The sequence below is a fragment of the Rhipicephalus microplus genome, chromosome 8 (assembly GCF_043290135.1).
Source record: "Rhipicephalus microplus isolate Deutch F79 chromosome 8, USDA_Rmic, whole genome shotgun sequence".
Lineage (NCBI taxonomy): Eukaryota > Metazoa > Arthropoda > Arachnida > Ixodida > Ixodidae > Rhipicephalus > Rhipicephalus microplus.
Window position 1 is genome coordinate 81,245,870 of NC_134707.1, and position 14,147 is coordinate 81,260,016.

A 14,147-nucleotide genomic window follows, 5' to 3' on the forward strand; every position below is an offset into this window, starting at 1 on the left:
ACCGTGTTCCCCAGTGGCGCAATTGGTTAGCGCACCATACTTATACGACAGTTCTCGTGAGCTATGCCGGGGTTGTGAGTTTGAGCCTCACCTGGGGAGTGAAATTTTTATTAGTTTTCATATTTAGCCATGAGGTTAATTGTATACTCAATGCTGGCGACTGCCTAGCTCGAAAACTATTGTTTACTGGAGTTGTGTGGAGACAACAGTCCTAAAGAAAAGGCTCCTACGTGCGACCGTGTTCCCCAGTGGTGCAATCGGTTAGCGCACGGTACCTATACAACAGTTCTCGTCAGCTATGCCGGGGTTGTGAGTTCGAGACTCACCTGGGGAATGAAATTTTTATCAGTTTTCATATTTAGTCATGAGGTTAATTGTATACTCAATGCTGGCGACTGCCTGGCTCGAAAACATTTGTTTACTGGAGGTGTGTGTAGACAACAGTCCTAAAGGAAACACTCTTACGTGCAAGCGTGTTCCCCAGTGGCGCAATTGGTTAGCGCACCATACTTATACGACAGTTCTCGTGAGCTATCCCGGGGTTGTGAGTTCGAGCCTCACCTGGGGAATGAAATTTTTATTAGTTTTCATATTTAGTCATAAGGTCAACTGTATACGCAATGCTGGCGACTGCCTGGCTCGAAAACATTTGTTTAATGGAGGTGTGTGTAGACAACAGTCGTAAAGGAAACACTCTAACGTGAAACCGTGTTCCCCAGTGGCGCAATTGGTTAGCGCACGGTACTTATGCGACAGTTCTCGTGAGCTATGCAACGTTGTGAGTTCGAGCCTCACCTGGGGAATGAAAATTTTATTGGTTTTCATATTTAGTCATGAGGTTAATTGTATACTCAATGCTGGCGACTGCCTGGCTCGAAAACATTTGTTTACTGGAGGTGTGTGTAGAGAACAGTCCTAAAGGAAACACTCTTACGTGCAACCGTGTTCCCCAGTGGCGCAATTGGTTAGCGCACGGTACTTATGCGACAGTTCTCGTGAGCTATGCCGGGGTTGTGATTTCGAGCCTCACCTGGGGAATGAAATTTTTATTAGTTTTCATTATTAGTCATGAGGTTAATTGTATACTCAATGCTGGCGACTGCCTGGCTCGAAAACATTTGTTTACTGGAGGTGTGTGTAGACAACAGTCCTAAAGGAAACACTCTTACGTGAAACCGTGTTCGCAGTGGCGCAATTGGTTAGCGCACGGTACTTATACGACAGTTCTCGTGAGCTATGCCGGGGTTGTGAGTTCGAGCCTCACCTGGGAAATGAAATTTTTATTAGTTTTCATTATTAGTCATGAGGTTAATTGTATACTCAATGCTGGCGACTGCCTGGCTCGAAACATTTGCTTACTGGAGGTGTGTGCAGACAACAGTCCTAAAGGAAACACTCTTACGTGCAACCGTGTTCCCCAGTGGCGCAATTGGTTAGCGCACGGTACGTATACGACAGTTCTCGTGAGCTATGCCGGGGTTGTGAGTTCGAGCCTCACCTGGGGAATGAAGTTTTTATTAGTTTTCATATTTTTACATGAGGTTAATTGTATACTTAATGCTGGCGACTGCCTAGCTCGAAAACATTTGTTTACTGGAGTTGTGTGTAGACAACAGTCCTAAAGAAAAGACTCCTACGTGCGACCGTGTTCCCCAGTGGCGCAATTGGTTAGCGCACGGTACTTATACGACAGTTCTCGTCAGCTATGCCGAGGTTGTGAGTTCGAGACTCGCCTGTGGAATGAAATTTTTATTAGTTTTCATATTTAGTCATGAGGTTAATTGTATACTCAATGCTGGCGACTGCCTGGCTCGAAAAAATTTGTTTACTGGAGTTTTGCGCAGACAACAGTCCTAAAGGAAAGACTCCTACGTGCGACCGTGTTCCGCAGTGGCGCAATTGGTTAGCGCACGGTACTTACACGACAGTTCTTGTGAGCTATGCCAGGGTTGTGAGTTTGAGCCTCGCCTGGGGAGTGAAATTTTTATTAGTTTTCATATTTAGCCATGAGGTAATTGTATACTCAATGCTGGCAACTGCCTAGCCTGAAAACATTTGTTTACTGGAGTTGTGTGTAGACAACAGTCCTAAAGGAAACACTTTTACAAGCAACCGTGTTCCCCAGTGGCGCAATTGGTTAGCGCACGGTACGTATACGACAGTTCTCGTGAGCTATGCCGGGGTTGTGAGTTCGAGCCTCACCTGGGGAATGAAGTTTTTATTAGTTTTCATAATTTTACATGAGGTAATTGTATACTCAATGCTGGCGACTGCCTGGCTCGAAAACATTTGTTTACTAGAGTTGTGTGGAGACAACAGTCCTAAAGGAAACACTCTTACGTGCAACCGTGTTCTCCAGTGGCGCAATTGGTTAGCGCACGGTACTTATACGACAGTTCTCGTTAGCTATCCCGGGGTTGTGAGTTCGTAGCCCCACCTGGGGAATAACATTTTTATTGGTTTTCATATTTAGTCATGAGGTTAATTGTATACTCAATGCTGGCGACTGCCTGGCTCGAAAACATTTGTTTACTGGAGGAGTGTGTAGACAACAGTTGTAAAGGAAACACTCTTACGTGCAACCGTGTTCCCCAGTGGCGCTATTAGTTAGCGCACGGTACTTATACGACAGTTCTCGTGAGCTATGCCGGGGTTGTGAGTTCGAGCCTCACCTGGGGAATGAAATTTTTATTAGTTTTCAATATTAGTCATGAGGTTAATTGTATACTCAATGCTGGCGACTGCCTGGCTCGAAAACATTTGTTTACTGGAGGTGTGTGTAGACAACAGTCCTAAAGGAAACACTATTACGTGAAACCGTGTTCGCAGTGGCGTAATTGGTTAGCGCACGGTACTTATACGACAGTTCTCGTGAGCTATGCCGGGGTTGTGAGTTCGAGCCTCACCTGGGAAATGAAATTTTTATTAGTTTTCATTATTAGTCATGAGGTTAATTGTATACTCAATGCTGGCGACTGCCTGGCTGGAAAACATTTGCTTACTGGAGGTGTGTGTAGACAACAGTCCTAAAGGAAACACTTTTACGTGCAACCGTGTTCCCCAGTGGCGCAATTGGTTAGCGCACGGTACGTATACGACAGTTCTCGTGAGCTATGCCGGGGTTGTGAGTTCGAGCCTCACCTGGGGAATGAAGTTTTTATTAGTTTTCATAATTTTACATGAGGTAATTGTATACTCAATGCTGGCGACTGCCTGGCTCGAAAACATTTGTTTACTAGAATTGTGTGGAGACAACAGTCCTAAAGGAAACACTCTTACGTGCAACCGTGTTCTCCAGTGGCGCAATTGGTTTGCGCACGGTACTTATACGACAGTTCTCGTGAGCTATCCCGGGGTTGTGAGTTCGTAGCCCCACCTGGGGAATAACATTTTTATTGGTTTTCATATTTAGTCATGAGGTTAATTGTATACTGAATACTGGCGACTGCCTGGCTCGAAAACATTTGTTTACTGGAGGAGTGTGTAGACAACAGTTGTAAAGGAAACACCCTTACGTGCAACCGTGTTCCCCAGTGGCGCCATTAGTTAGCGCACGGTACTTATACGACAGTTCTCGTGAGCTATGCCGGGGTTGTGAGTTCGAGCCTCACCAGGGGAATTAAATTTTTATTAGTTTTCATATTTAGTCTTGAGGTTAATTGTATACTCAATGCTGGCGACTGCCTGGCTCGAAAACATTTGTTTACTGGAGGTGTGTGTAGACAACAGTCCTAAAGGAAACACTCTTACGTGCAACCATGTTCCACAGTGGTGCAAGTGGTTAGCGCACGGTACTTATACGACAGTTCTCGTGAGCTATGCCGGGGTTGTGAGTTCAAGCCTCACCTGGGGATTGAAATTTTTATTAGTTTTCATATTTAGTCATGAGGTTAATTGTATACTCAATGCTGGCGACTGCCTGGCTCGAAAACATTTGCTTACTGGAGGTGTGTGTAGACAACAATCCTAAAGGAAACACTTTTACGTGCAACCGTGTTCCCCAGTGGCGCAATTGGTTAGCGCACGGTACGTATACGACAGTTCTCGTGAGCTATGCCGGGGTTGTGAGTTCGAGCCTCACCTGGGGAATGAAATTTTTATCAGTTTTCATATTTAGTCATGAGGTTAATTGTATACTCAATGCTGGCGACTGCCTGGCTCGAAAACATTTGTTTACTGGAGGTGTGTGTAGACAACAGTCCTAAAGGAAACACTCTTACGTGCAACCGTGTTCCCCAGTGGCGCAATTGGTTAGCGCACCATACTTATACGACAGTTCTCGTGAGCTATCCCGGGGTTGTGAGTTCGAGCATCACCTGGGTAATGAAATTTTTATTAGTTTTCATATTTAGTCATAAGGTCAACTGTATACGCAATGCTGGCGACTGCCTGGCTCGAAAACATTTGTTTACTGGAGGTGTGTGTAGACAACAGTCGTAAAGGAAACACTCTAACGTGAAACCGTGTTCCCCAGTGGCGCAATTGGTTAGCGCACGGTACTTATACGACAGTTCTCGTGAGCTATGCAACGTTGTGAGTTCGAGCCTCACCTGGGGAATGAAAATTTTATTGGTTTTCATATTTAGTCATGAGGTTAATTGTATACTCAATGCTGGCGACTGCCTGGCTCGAAAACATTTGTTTACTGGAGGTGTGTGTAGAGAACAGTCCTAAAGGAAACACTCTTACGTGCAACCGTGTTCCCCAGTGGCGCAATTGGTTAGCGCACGGTACTTATACGACAGTTCTCGTGAGCTATGCCGGGGTTGTGATTTCGAGCCTCACCTGGGGAATGAAATTTTTATTAGTTTTCATTATTAGTCATGAGGTTAATTGTATACTCAATGCTGGCGACTGCCTGGCTCGAAAACATTTGTTTACTGGAGGTGTGTGTAGACAACAGTCCTAAAGGAAACACTCTTACGTGAAACCGTGTTCGCAGTGGCGAAATTGGTTAGCGCACGGTACTTATACGACAGTTCTCGTGAGCTATGCCGGGGTTGTGAGTTCGAGCCTCACCTGGGAAATGAAATTTTTATTAGTTTTCATTATTAGTCATGAGGTTAATTGTATACTCAATGCTGGCGACTGCCTGGCTCGAAACATTTGCTTACTGGAGGTGTGTGTCGACAACAGTCCTAAAGGAAACACTCTTACGTGAAACCGTGTTCGCAGTGGCGCAATTGGTGAGCGCACGGTACTTATACGACAGTTCTAGTGAGCTATGCCGGGGTTGTGAGTTCGAGCCTCACCTGGGGAATGAAATTTTTATTAGTTTTCATTATTAGTCATGGGGTTAATTGTATACTCAATGCTGGCGACTACCTGGCTCGATACATTTGTTTACTGGAGGTGTGTGTAGACAACAGTCCTAAAGGTAACACTCTTACGTGCAACCGTGTTCCCCAGTGGCGCAATTGGTTAGCGCACTGTACTTATACGACAGTTCTCGTGAGCTATGCCGGGGTTGTGAGTTCGAGCCTCACCTGGGGAATGAAATTTTTATTAGTTTTCATTATTAGTCATGAGGTTAATTGTATACTTAATGCTGGCGACTGCCTGGCTCGAAAACATTTGTTTACTGGAGGTGTGTGCAGACAACAGTCCTAAAGGAAACACTCTTACGTGCAACCGTGTTCCCCAGTGGCGCAATTGGTTAGCGCACGGTACGTATACGACAGTTCTCGTGAGCTATGCCGGGGTTGTGAGTTCGAGCCTCACCTGGGGAATGAAGCTTTTATCAGTTTTCATATTTTTACATGAGGTTAATTGTATACCTAATGCTGGTGACTGCCTAGCTCGAAAACATTTGTTTACTGGAGTTGTGTGTAGACAACAGTCCTAAAGAAAAGACTCCTACGTGCGACCGTGTTCCCCAGTGGCGCAATTGGTTAGCGCACGGTACTTATACGACAGTTCTCGTCAGCTATGCCGAGGTTGTGAGTTCGAGACTCGCCTGTAGAATGAAATTCTTATTAGTTTTCATATTTAGTCATGAGGTTAATTGTATACTCAATGCTGGCGACTGCCTGGCTCGAAAAAATTTGTTTACTGGAGTTTTGCGCAGACAACAGTCCTAAAGGAAAGACTCCTACGTGCGACCGTGTTCCGCAGTGGCGCAATTGGTTAGCGCACGGTACTTACACGACAGTTCTTGTGAGCTATGCCGGGGTTGTGAGTTTGAGCCTCGCCTGGGGAGTGAAATTTTTATTAATTTTCATATTTAGCCATGAGGTAATTGTATACTCAATGCTGGCAACTGCCTAGCCTGAAAACATTTGTTTACTGGAGTTGTGTGTAGACAACAGTCCTAAAGGAAACATTTTTACAAGCAACCGTGTTCCCCAGTGGCGCAATTGGTTAGCGCTGTATTTATAGGACAGTTCTCGTGAGCCATGCTGGGGTTGTGAGTTCGAGCCTCACCTGGGGAATGAAATTTTCATTAGTTTTCCTATTTAGTCATGAGGTTAATTGTATACTCAATGCTGGCGACTGCCTGGCTCGAAAACATTTGTTTACTAGAGTTGTGTGGAGACAACAGTCCTAAAGGAAACACTCTTACGTGCAACCGTGTTCTCCAGTGGCGCAATTGGTTAGCGCACGGTACTTATACGACAGTTCTCGTTAGCTATCCCGGGGTTGTGAGTTCGTAGCCCCACCTGGGGAATAACATTTTTATTGGTTTTCATATTTAGTCATGAGGTTAATTGTATACTCAATGCTGGCGACTGCCTGGCTCGAAAACATTTGTTTACTGGAGGAGTGTGTAGACAACAGTTGTAAAGGAAACACTCTTACGTGCAACCGTGTTCCCCAGTGGCGCTATTAGTTAGCGCACGGTACTTATACGACAGTTCTCGTGAGCTATGCCGGGGTTGTGAGTTCGAGCCTCACCTGGGGAATAAAATTTTTATTAGTTTTCATATTTAGTCATGAGGTTAATTGTATACTCAATGCTGGCGACTGCCTGGCTCGAAAACATTTGTTTACTGGAGGTGTGTGTAGACAACAGTCCTAAAGGAAACACTCTTACGTGCAACCATGTTCCACAGTGGCGCAATTGGTTAGCGCACGGTACTTATACGACAGTTCTCGTGAGCTATGCCCGGGTTGTGAGTTCGAGCCTCACCTGGGGAATGAAATTTTTATTAGTTTTCATATTTATACATGAGGTATATTGTATACTCAATGCTGGCGACTGCCTGGCTCGAAAACATTTGTTTACTGGAGTTGTGTGTACACAACAGTCCTAAAGGAAAGACTCCTACGTACGACCTTGTTCCCCAGTGGCGTAATTGGTTAGCGCACGGTACTTATACGACAGTTCTCGTGAGCTATGCGGGGGTTGAGAGTTCGAGCCTCACCCGGGGAATGAAATTTTTATCAGTTTTCCTATTTAGTCATGCGTTTAATTGTATACTCAATGCTGGTGACTGCCTGGCTCGAAAACATTTGTTTACTGGAGTTGTGTGTAGACAACAGTCCTAAAGGAAAGACTCCTACTTGTGACCGTGTTCCCCAGTGGCGCAATCGGTTAGCGCACGGTACTTATACGACAGTTCTCGTGAGCTATGCCCGGGTTGTGAGTTCGAGCCTCACCTGGGGAATGAAATTTTTATTAGTTTTCATATTTATACATGAGGTATATTGTATACTCAATGCTGGCGACTGCCTGGCTCGAAAACATTTGTTTACTGGAGGTGTGTGTAGACAACAGTCCTAAACGAAACACTCTTACGTGCAACCGCGTTCCCCAGTGGCGCAATTGGTTAGAGCACGGCACTTATACGACAGTTCTCGTGAGCTATGCCGGGGTTGTGAGTTGGAGCCTCACCTATAGAATCAAATTTTTATTAGATTTCATATTTAGTCATGAGGTTAATTGTATACTAAATTCTGGCGACTGCCTGGCTCGAAAACATTTGTTTACTGGAGGTGTGTGTAGACAACAGTCCTAAAGGAAACACTCTTACGTGCAACCGTGTTCCCCAGTGGCACAATTGGTTAGCGCACGGTACTTATACGACAGTTCTCGTGAGCTATGCCGGGGTTGTGATTTCGAGCCTCACCTGGGGAATGAAATTTTTATTAGTTTTCATAATTAGTCATGAGGTTAATTGTATACTCAATGCTGGGGACAGCTTGGCCCGAAAACATTTGTTTACTGGAGTTGTGTGTAGACAACAGTCCTAAAGGAAACACTCTTATGTGCAACCATGTTCCCCAGTGGCGCAATTGGTTAGCGCACGGTACTTATACGACTGTTCTCGTGAGCTATGCCGGGGTTGTGAGTTCGAGCCTCACCTGGGGAGTGAAATTTTTATTAGTTTTCATATTTAGTCATGAGATAAATTGTATACTCAATGCTGGCGACTGCCTGGCTCGAAAACATTTGTTTACTGGAGGTGTGTGTAGACAACAGTCCTAAAGGAAACACTCTTACGTGCAACCGTGTTCCCCAGTGGCGCAATTGGTTTTCCACGGTACTTATACGACAGTTCTCGTGAGCTATGCGCGGGTTGTGAGTTTGAGCCTCACCTGGGGAATGGAATGTTCATTAGTTTTCATAATTAGCCTTGAGGGTAATTGTATACTCAATGCTGGCAACTGCCTGGCTCGGAAACATTTGTTTACTGGAGTTGTGTGGAGACAACAGTCGTAAAGGAAACCCTCTTACGTGCAAACGTGTTCCCCAGTGGCGCAAATAGTTAGCGCACGGTAATTATACGACAGTTCTCGTGAGCTATGCGCTGGTTGAGAGTTCGAGCCTCACCTGGGGAACGAAACTTTTATTAGTTTTCCTATTTAGTCATGAGGTCAATTGTATACTCAATGCTGGCGACTGCCTGGCTCGAAAACATTTGTTTACTGGAGGTGTGTGTAGACAACAGTCCTAAACGAAACAGTCTTACGTGCAACCGCGTTCCCCAGTGGCGCAATTGGTTAGTGCACGGTACTTATACGACAGTTCTCGTGAGCCATGCCGGGGTTGTGAGTTCGAGCCTCACCTATAGAATCAAATTTTTATTAGATTTCATATTTAGTCATGAGGTTAATTGTATACTAAATTCTGGCGACTGCCTGGCTCGAAAACATTTGTTTACTGGAGGTGTGTGTAGACAACAGTTCTAAAGGAAACACTCTTACGTGCAACCGTGTTCCCCAGTGGCGCAATTGGTTAGCGCACGGTACTTATATGACAGTTCTCGTGAGCTATGCCGGGGTTGTGATTTCGAGCCTCACCTGGGGAATGAAATTTTTATTAGTTTTCATATTTAGTCATGAGGTTAATTGTATACTCAATGCTGGCGACAGCCTGGCCCCAAAACATTTGTTTACTGGAGTTGTGTGTAGACAACAGTCCTAAAGGAAACACTCTTACGTGCAACCGTGTTCCCCAGTGGAGCAATCGGTTAGCGCACGGTACTTATACGACAGTTCTCGTGAGCTATGCCGGAGTTGTGAGTTCGAGCCTCACCTGGGGAATGAAATTTTTATTAGTTTTCATATTTAGTCATGAGGTATATTCTATACTCAATGCTTGCGACTGCCTGGCTCGAAAACATTTGTTTACTGGAGTTGTATGTACACAACAGTCCTAAAGGAAAGACTCCTATGTGCGACCGTGTTCCCGAGTGGCGTAACTGGTTAGCGCACGGTACTTATACGACAGTTCTCGTGAGCTATGCCCGGGTTGTGAGTTCGAGCCTCACCTGGGGAATGAAATTTTTATTAGTTTTCATATTTATACATGAGGTATATTGTATACTCTATGCTGGCGACTGCCTGGCTCGAAAACATTTGTTTACTGGAGTTGTGTGTACACAACAGTCCTAAAGGAAAGACTCCTACGTACGACCTTGTTCCCCAGTGGCGTAATTGGTTAGCGCACGGTACTTATACGACAGTTCTCGTGAGCTATGCGGGGGTTGAGAGTTCGAGCCTCACCCGGGGAATGAAATTTTTATCAGTTTTCCTATTTAGTCATGCGTTTAATTGTATACTCAATGCTGGTGACTGCCTGGCTCGAAAACATTTGTTTACTGGAGTTGTGTGTAGACAACAGTCCTAAAGGAAAGACTCCTACGTGTGACCGTGTTCCCCAGTGGCGCAATCGGTTAGCGCACGGTACCTTTACGAAAGTTCTCGTGAGCTATGCCGGGGTTGTGAGTTTGAGCTTCGCCTGGGGAGTGAAATTTTTATTAGTTTTCATATTTAGCCATGAGGTAATTGTATACTTAATGCTGGTGACAGCCTAGCCTGAAAACATTTGTTTACTGGAGTTGTGTGTACACAACAGTCCTAAAGGAAAGACTCCTACGTGCGACCGTCTTCCCCAGTGGCGCAATTGGTTAGCGCACGGTACTTATACGACAGTTCTCGTGAGCTATGCCGGGGTTGTGAGTTCGAGCCTCACCTGGGGAATGAAATTTTTGTTAGTTTTCATATTTAGTCGTCAAGTTCATTGTATACTGAATGCTGGCGACTGCCTGGCTCGAAAACGTTTGTTTACTGGAGTTTTGCGCAGACAAGAGTCCTAAAGGAAAGACTCCTACGTGCAAACGTGTTCCCCAGTGGCGCAATTGGTTAGCGCACGGTACTTATACGACAGTTCTCGTGAGCTATGGGCGGGTTGAGAGTTCGAGCCTCACCTGGGGAATGGAATTTTTATTAGTTTTCCTATTTAGTCATGAGGTTAATTGTATACTCAATGCTGGCGACTGCCTGGCTCGAAAACATTTGTTTACTGGAGGTGTGTGTAGACAACAGTCCTAAACGAAACACTCTTACGTGCAACCGCGTTCCCCAGTGGCGCAATTGGTTAGAGCACGGCACTTATACGACAGTTCTCGTGAGCTATGCCGGGGTTGTGAGTTGGAGCCTCACCTATAGAATCAAATTTTTATTAGATTTCATATTTAGTCATGAGGTTAATTGTATACTAAATTCTGGCGACTGCCTGGCTCGAAAACATTTGTTTACTGGAGGTGTGTGTAGACAACAGTCCTAAAGGAAACACTCTTACGTGCAACCGTGTTCCCCAGTGGCACAATTGGTTAGCGCACGGTACTTATACGACAGTTCTCGTGAGCTATGCCGGGGTTGTGATTTCGAGCCTCACCTGGGGAATGAAATTTTTATTAGTTTTCATAATTAGTCATGAGGTTAATTGTATACTCAATGCTGGGGACAGCTTGGCCCGAAAACATTTGTTTACTGGAGTTGTGTGTAGACAACAGTCCTAAAGGAAACACTCTTATGTGCAACCATGTTCCCCAGTGGCGCAATTGGTTAGCGCACGGTACTTATACGACTGTTCTCGTGAGCTATGCCGGGGTTGTGAGTTCGAGCCTCACCTGGGGAGTGAAATTTTTATTAGTTTTCATATTTAGTCATGAGATAAATTGTATACTCAATGCTGGCGACTGCCTGGCTCGAAAACATTTGTTTACTGGAGGTGTGTGTAGACAACAGTCCTAAAGGAAACACTCTTACGTGCAACCGTGTTCCCCAGTGGCGCAATTGGTTTTCCACGGTACTTATACGACAGTTCTCGTGAGCTATGCGCGGGTTGTGAGTTTGAGCCTCACCTGGGGAATGGAATGTTCATTAGTTTTCATAATTAGCCTTGAGGGTAATTGTATACTCAATGCTGGCAACTGCCTGGCTCGGAAACATTTGTTTACTGGAGTTGTGTGGAGACAACAGTCGTAAAGGAAACCCTCTTACGTGCAAACGTGTTCCCCAGTGGCGCAAATAGTTAGCGCACGGTAATTATACGACAGTTCTCGTGAGCTATGCGCTGGTTGAGAGTTCGAGCCTCACCTGGGGAACGAAACTTTTATTAGTTTTCCTATTTAGTCATGAGGTCAATTGTATACTCAATGCTGGCGACTGCCTGGCTCGAAAACATTTGTTTACTGGAGGTGTGTGTAGACAACAGTCCTAAACGAAACAGTCTTACGTGCAACCGCGTTCCCCAGTGGCGCAATTGGTTAGTGCACGGTACTTATACGACAGTTCTCGTGAGCCATGCCGGGGTTGTGAGTTCGAGCCTCACCTATAGAATCAAATTTTTATTAGATTTCATATTTAGTCATGAGGTTAATTGTATACTAAATTCTGGCGACTGCCTGGCTCGAAAACATTTGTTTACTGGAGGTGTGTGTAGACAACAGTTCTAAAGGAAACACTCTTACGTGCAACCGTGTTCCCCAGTGGCGCAATTGGTTAGCGCACGGTACTTATATGACAGTTCTCGTGAGCTATGCCGGGGTTGTGATTTCGAGCCTCACCTGGGGAATGAAATTTTTATTAGTTTTCATATTTAGTCATGAGGTTAATTGTATACTCAATGCTGGCGACAGCCTGGCCCCAAAACATTTGTTTACTGGAGTTGTGTGTAGACAACAGTCCTAAAGGAAACACTCTTACGTGCAACCGTGTTCCCCAGTGGAGCAATCGGTTAGCGCACGGTACTTATACGACAGTTCTCGTGAGCTATGCCGGAGTTGTGAGTTCGAGCCTCACCTGGGGAATGAAATTTTTATTAGTTTTCATATTTAGTCATGAGGTATATTCTATACTCAATGCTTGCGACTGCCTGGCTCGAAAACATTTGTTTACTGGAGTTGTATGTACACAACAGTCCTAAAGGAAAGACTCCTATGTGCGACCGTGTTCCCGAGTGGCGTAACTGGTTAGCGCACGGTACTTATACGACAGTTCTCGTGAGCTATGCGGGGGTTGAGAGTTCGAGCCTCACCCGGGGAATGAAATTTTGATTGGTTTTCCTATTTAGTCATGAGGTTAATTATATACTCAATGCTGGCGACTGCCTGGCTCGAAAACATTTGTTTACTGGAGGTGTGTGTAGACAACAGTCCTAAAAAAAACACTCTTACATGCAACCGTGTTCCCCAGTGGCGCAATTGGTTAGCGAACGGTACTTATACGACAGTTCTCGTGAGCTATGCCGGGGTTGTGACTTCGAGCCTCACCTGGGGAATGAAATTTTTATTAGTTTTCCTATTTAGTCATGAGGTTAATTGTATACTCAATGCTGGCGACTGCCTGGCTCGAAAACATTTGTTTACTGGAGGTGTGTGTAGACAACAGTCCTAAAGGAAACACTCTTACGTGCAACCGCGTTCCCCAGTGGCGCAATTGGTTAGAGCACGGTACTTATACGACAGTTCTCGTGAGCTATGCCGGGGTTGTGAGTTCGAGCCTCACCTATAGAATGAAATTTTTATTAGATTTCATATTTAGTCATGAGGTTAATTGTATACTAAATTCTGGCGACTGCCTGGCTCGAAAACATTTGTTTACTGGAGTTGTATGTACACAACAGTCCTAAAGGAAAGACTCCTATGTGCGACCGTGTTCCCGAGTGGCGTAACTGGTTAGCGCACGGTACTTATACGACAGTTCTCGTGAGCTATGCGGGGGTTGAGAGTTCGAGCCTCACCCGGGGAATGAAATTTTGATTGGTTTTCCTATTTAGTCATGAGGTTAATTATATACTCAATGCTGGCAACTGCCTGGCTCGGAAACATTTGTTTACTGGAGTTGTGTGGAGACAACAGTCGTAAAGGAAACCCTCTTACGTGCAAACGTGTTCCCCAGTGGCGCAAATAGTTAGCGCACGGTACGTATACGACAGTTCTCGTGAGCTATGCCGGGGTTGTGAGTTCGAGCCTCACCTGGGGAATGAAGTTTTTATTAGTTTTCATATTTTTACATGAGGTTAATTGTATACTTAATGCTGGCGACTGCCTAGCTCGAAAACATTTGTTTACTGGAGTTGTGTGTAGACAACAGTCCTAAAGAAAAGACTCCTACGTGCGACCGTGTTCCCCAGTGGCGCAATTGGTTAGCGCACGGTACTTATACGACAGTTCTCGTAAGCTATGCCGGGGTTGTGAGTTCGAGCCTCACCTGGGGAATGAAATTTTTATTAGTTTTCATAATTAGTCATGAGGTTAATTGTATACTCAATGCTGGCGACTACTGGAGGTGTGTGTAGACAACAGTCCTAAAGGAAACACTTTTACGTGCAACCGTGTTCCCGAGTGGCACAATTGGTTAGCGCACGGTACTTATACGACAGTTCTCGTGAGCTATGCGGGGGTTGAGAGTTCAAG

General features: G+C 45.1%; 21 non-coding genes across 21 annotated transcripts; all 21 read left to right on the plus strand.

Annotated features, from left to right (window-relative positions):
• The first annotated feature begins 946 nt into the window (after positions 1-946).
• Positions 947-1,038, plus strand: TRNAI-UAU (transfer RNA isoleucine (anticodon UAU)). The gene is given in 2 exon segments: positions 947-984; positions 1,003-1,038. It is a non-coding gene; the product is annotated as a tRNA-Ile (tRNA).
• A 142-nt stretch (positions 1,039-1,180) lies between these two features.
• Positions 1,181-1,272, plus strand: TRNAI-UAU (transfer RNA isoleucine (anticodon UAU)). The gene is given in 2 exon segments: positions 1,181-1,218; positions 1,237-1,272. It is a non-coding gene; the product is annotated as a tRNA-Ile (tRNA).
• A 142-nt stretch (positions 1,273-1,414) lies between these two features.
• On the plus strand, positions 1,415-1,506 carry TRNAI-UAU (transfer RNA isoleucine (anticodon UAU)). Its single transcript is given in 2 exon segments — positions 1,415-1,452; positions 1,471-1,506. It is a non-coding gene; the product is annotated as a tRNA-Ile (tRNA).
• Positions 1,507-1,649: 143 nt separating this feature from the next.
• TRNAI-UAU (transfer RNA isoleucine (anticodon UAU)) lies at positions 1,650-1,741 on the plus strand. Its single transcript is given in 2 exon segments — positions 1,650-1,687; positions 1,706-1,741. It is a non-coding gene; the product is annotated as a tRNA-Ile (tRNA).
• A 377-nt stretch (positions 1,742-2,118) lies between these two features.
• TRNAI-UAU (transfer RNA isoleucine (anticodon UAU)) lies at positions 2,119-2,210 on the plus strand. The gene is given in 2 exon segments: positions 2,119-2,156; positions 2,175-2,210. It is a non-coding gene; the product is annotated as a tRNA-Ile (tRNA).
• A 612-nt stretch (positions 2,211-2,822) lies between these two features.
• TRNAI-UAU (transfer RNA isoleucine (anticodon UAU)) lies at positions 2,823-2,914 on the plus strand. The gene is given in 2 exon segments: positions 2,823-2,860; positions 2,879-2,914. It is a non-coding gene; the product is annotated as a tRNA-Ile (tRNA).
• Positions 2,915-3,057: 143 nt separating this feature from the next.
• On the plus strand, positions 3,058-3,149 carry TRNAI-UAU (transfer RNA isoleucine (anticodon UAU)). The gene is given in 2 exon segments: positions 3,058-3,095; positions 3,114-3,149. It is a non-coding gene; the product is annotated as a tRNA-Ile (tRNA).
• An 848-nt stretch (positions 3,150-3,997) lies between these two features.
• TRNAI-UAU (transfer RNA isoleucine (anticodon UAU)) lies at positions 3,998-4,089 on the plus strand. Its single transcript is given in 2 exon segments — positions 3,998-4,035; positions 4,054-4,089. It is a non-coding gene; the product is annotated as a tRNA-Ile (tRNA).
• A 612-nt stretch (positions 4,090-4,701) lies between these two features.
• Positions 4,702-4,793, plus strand: TRNAI-UAU (transfer RNA isoleucine (anticodon UAU)). The gene is given in 2 exon segments: positions 4,702-4,739; positions 4,758-4,793. It is a non-coding gene; the product is annotated as a tRNA-Ile (tRNA).
• A 375-nt stretch (positions 4,794-5,168) lies between these two features.
• TRNAI-UAU (transfer RNA isoleucine (anticodon UAU)) lies at positions 5,169-5,260 on the plus strand. The gene is given in 2 exon segments: positions 5,169-5,206; positions 5,225-5,260. It is a non-coding gene; the product is annotated as a tRNA-Ile (tRNA).
• Positions 5,261-5,402: 142 nt separating this feature from the next.
• TRNAI-UAU (transfer RNA isoleucine (anticodon UAU)) lies at positions 5,403-5,494 on the plus strand. The gene is given in 2 exon segments: positions 5,403-5,440; positions 5,459-5,494. It is a non-coding gene; the product is annotated as a tRNA-Ile (tRNA).
• Positions 5,495-5,637: 143 nt separating this feature from the next.
• On the plus strand, positions 5,638-5,729 carry TRNAI-UAU (transfer RNA isoleucine (anticodon UAU)). The gene is given in 2 exon segments: positions 5,638-5,675; positions 5,694-5,729. It is a non-coding gene; the product is annotated as a tRNA-Ile (tRNA).
• Positions 5,730-7,515: 1,786 nt separating this feature from the next.
• Positions 7,516-7,607, plus strand: TRNAI-UAU (transfer RNA isoleucine (anticodon UAU)). The gene is given in 2 exon segments: positions 7,516-7,553; positions 7,572-7,607. It is a non-coding gene; the product is annotated as a tRNA-Ile (tRNA).
• Positions 7,608-7,985: 378 nt separating this feature from the next.
• On the plus strand, positions 7,986-8,077 carry TRNAI-UAU (transfer RNA isoleucine (anticodon UAU)). Its single transcript is given in 2 exon segments — positions 7,986-8,023; positions 8,042-8,077. It is a non-coding gene; the product is annotated as a tRNA-Ile (tRNA).
• Positions 8,078-8,220: 143 nt separating this feature from the next.
• Positions 8,221-8,312, plus strand: TRNAI-UAU (transfer RNA isoleucine (anticodon UAU)). Its single transcript is given in 2 exon segments — positions 8,221-8,258; positions 8,277-8,312. It is a non-coding gene; the product is annotated as a tRNA-Ile (tRNA).
• An 847-nt stretch (positions 8,313-9,159) lies between these two features.
• Positions 9,160-9,251, plus strand: TRNAI-UAU (transfer RNA isoleucine (anticodon UAU)). The gene is given in 2 exon segments: positions 9,160-9,197; positions 9,216-9,251. It is a non-coding gene; the product is annotated as a tRNA-Ile (tRNA).
• A 1,082-nt stretch (positions 9,252-10,333) lies between these two features.
• TRNAI-UAU (transfer RNA isoleucine (anticodon UAU)) lies at positions 10,334-10,425 on the plus strand. The gene is given in 2 exon segments: positions 10,334-10,371; positions 10,390-10,425. It is a non-coding gene; the product is annotated as a tRNA-Ile (tRNA).
• Positions 10,426-11,038: 613 nt separating this feature from the next.
• On the plus strand, positions 11,039-11,130 carry TRNAI-UAU (transfer RNA isoleucine (anticodon UAU)). The gene is given in 2 exon segments: positions 11,039-11,076; positions 11,095-11,130. It is a non-coding gene; the product is annotated as a tRNA-Ile (tRNA).
• Positions 11,131-11,273: 143 nt separating this feature from the next.
• Positions 11,274-11,365, plus strand: TRNAI-UAU (transfer RNA isoleucine (anticodon UAU)). Its single transcript is given in 2 exon segments — positions 11,274-11,311; positions 11,330-11,365. It is a non-coding gene; the product is annotated as a tRNA-Ile (tRNA).
• Positions 11,366-12,212: 847 nt separating this feature from the next.
• On the plus strand, positions 12,213-12,304 carry TRNAI-UAU (transfer RNA isoleucine (anticodon UAU)). The gene is given in 2 exon segments: positions 12,213-12,250; positions 12,269-12,304. It is a non-coding gene; the product is annotated as a tRNA-Ile (tRNA).
• A 1,553-nt stretch (positions 12,305-13,857) lies between these two features.
• Positions 13,858-13,949, plus strand: TRNAI-UAU (transfer RNA isoleucine (anticodon UAU)). Its single transcript is given in 2 exon segments — positions 13,858-13,895; positions 13,914-13,949. It is a non-coding gene; the product is annotated as a tRNA-Ile (tRNA).
• Positions 13,950-14,147: the final 198 nt, after the last annotated feature.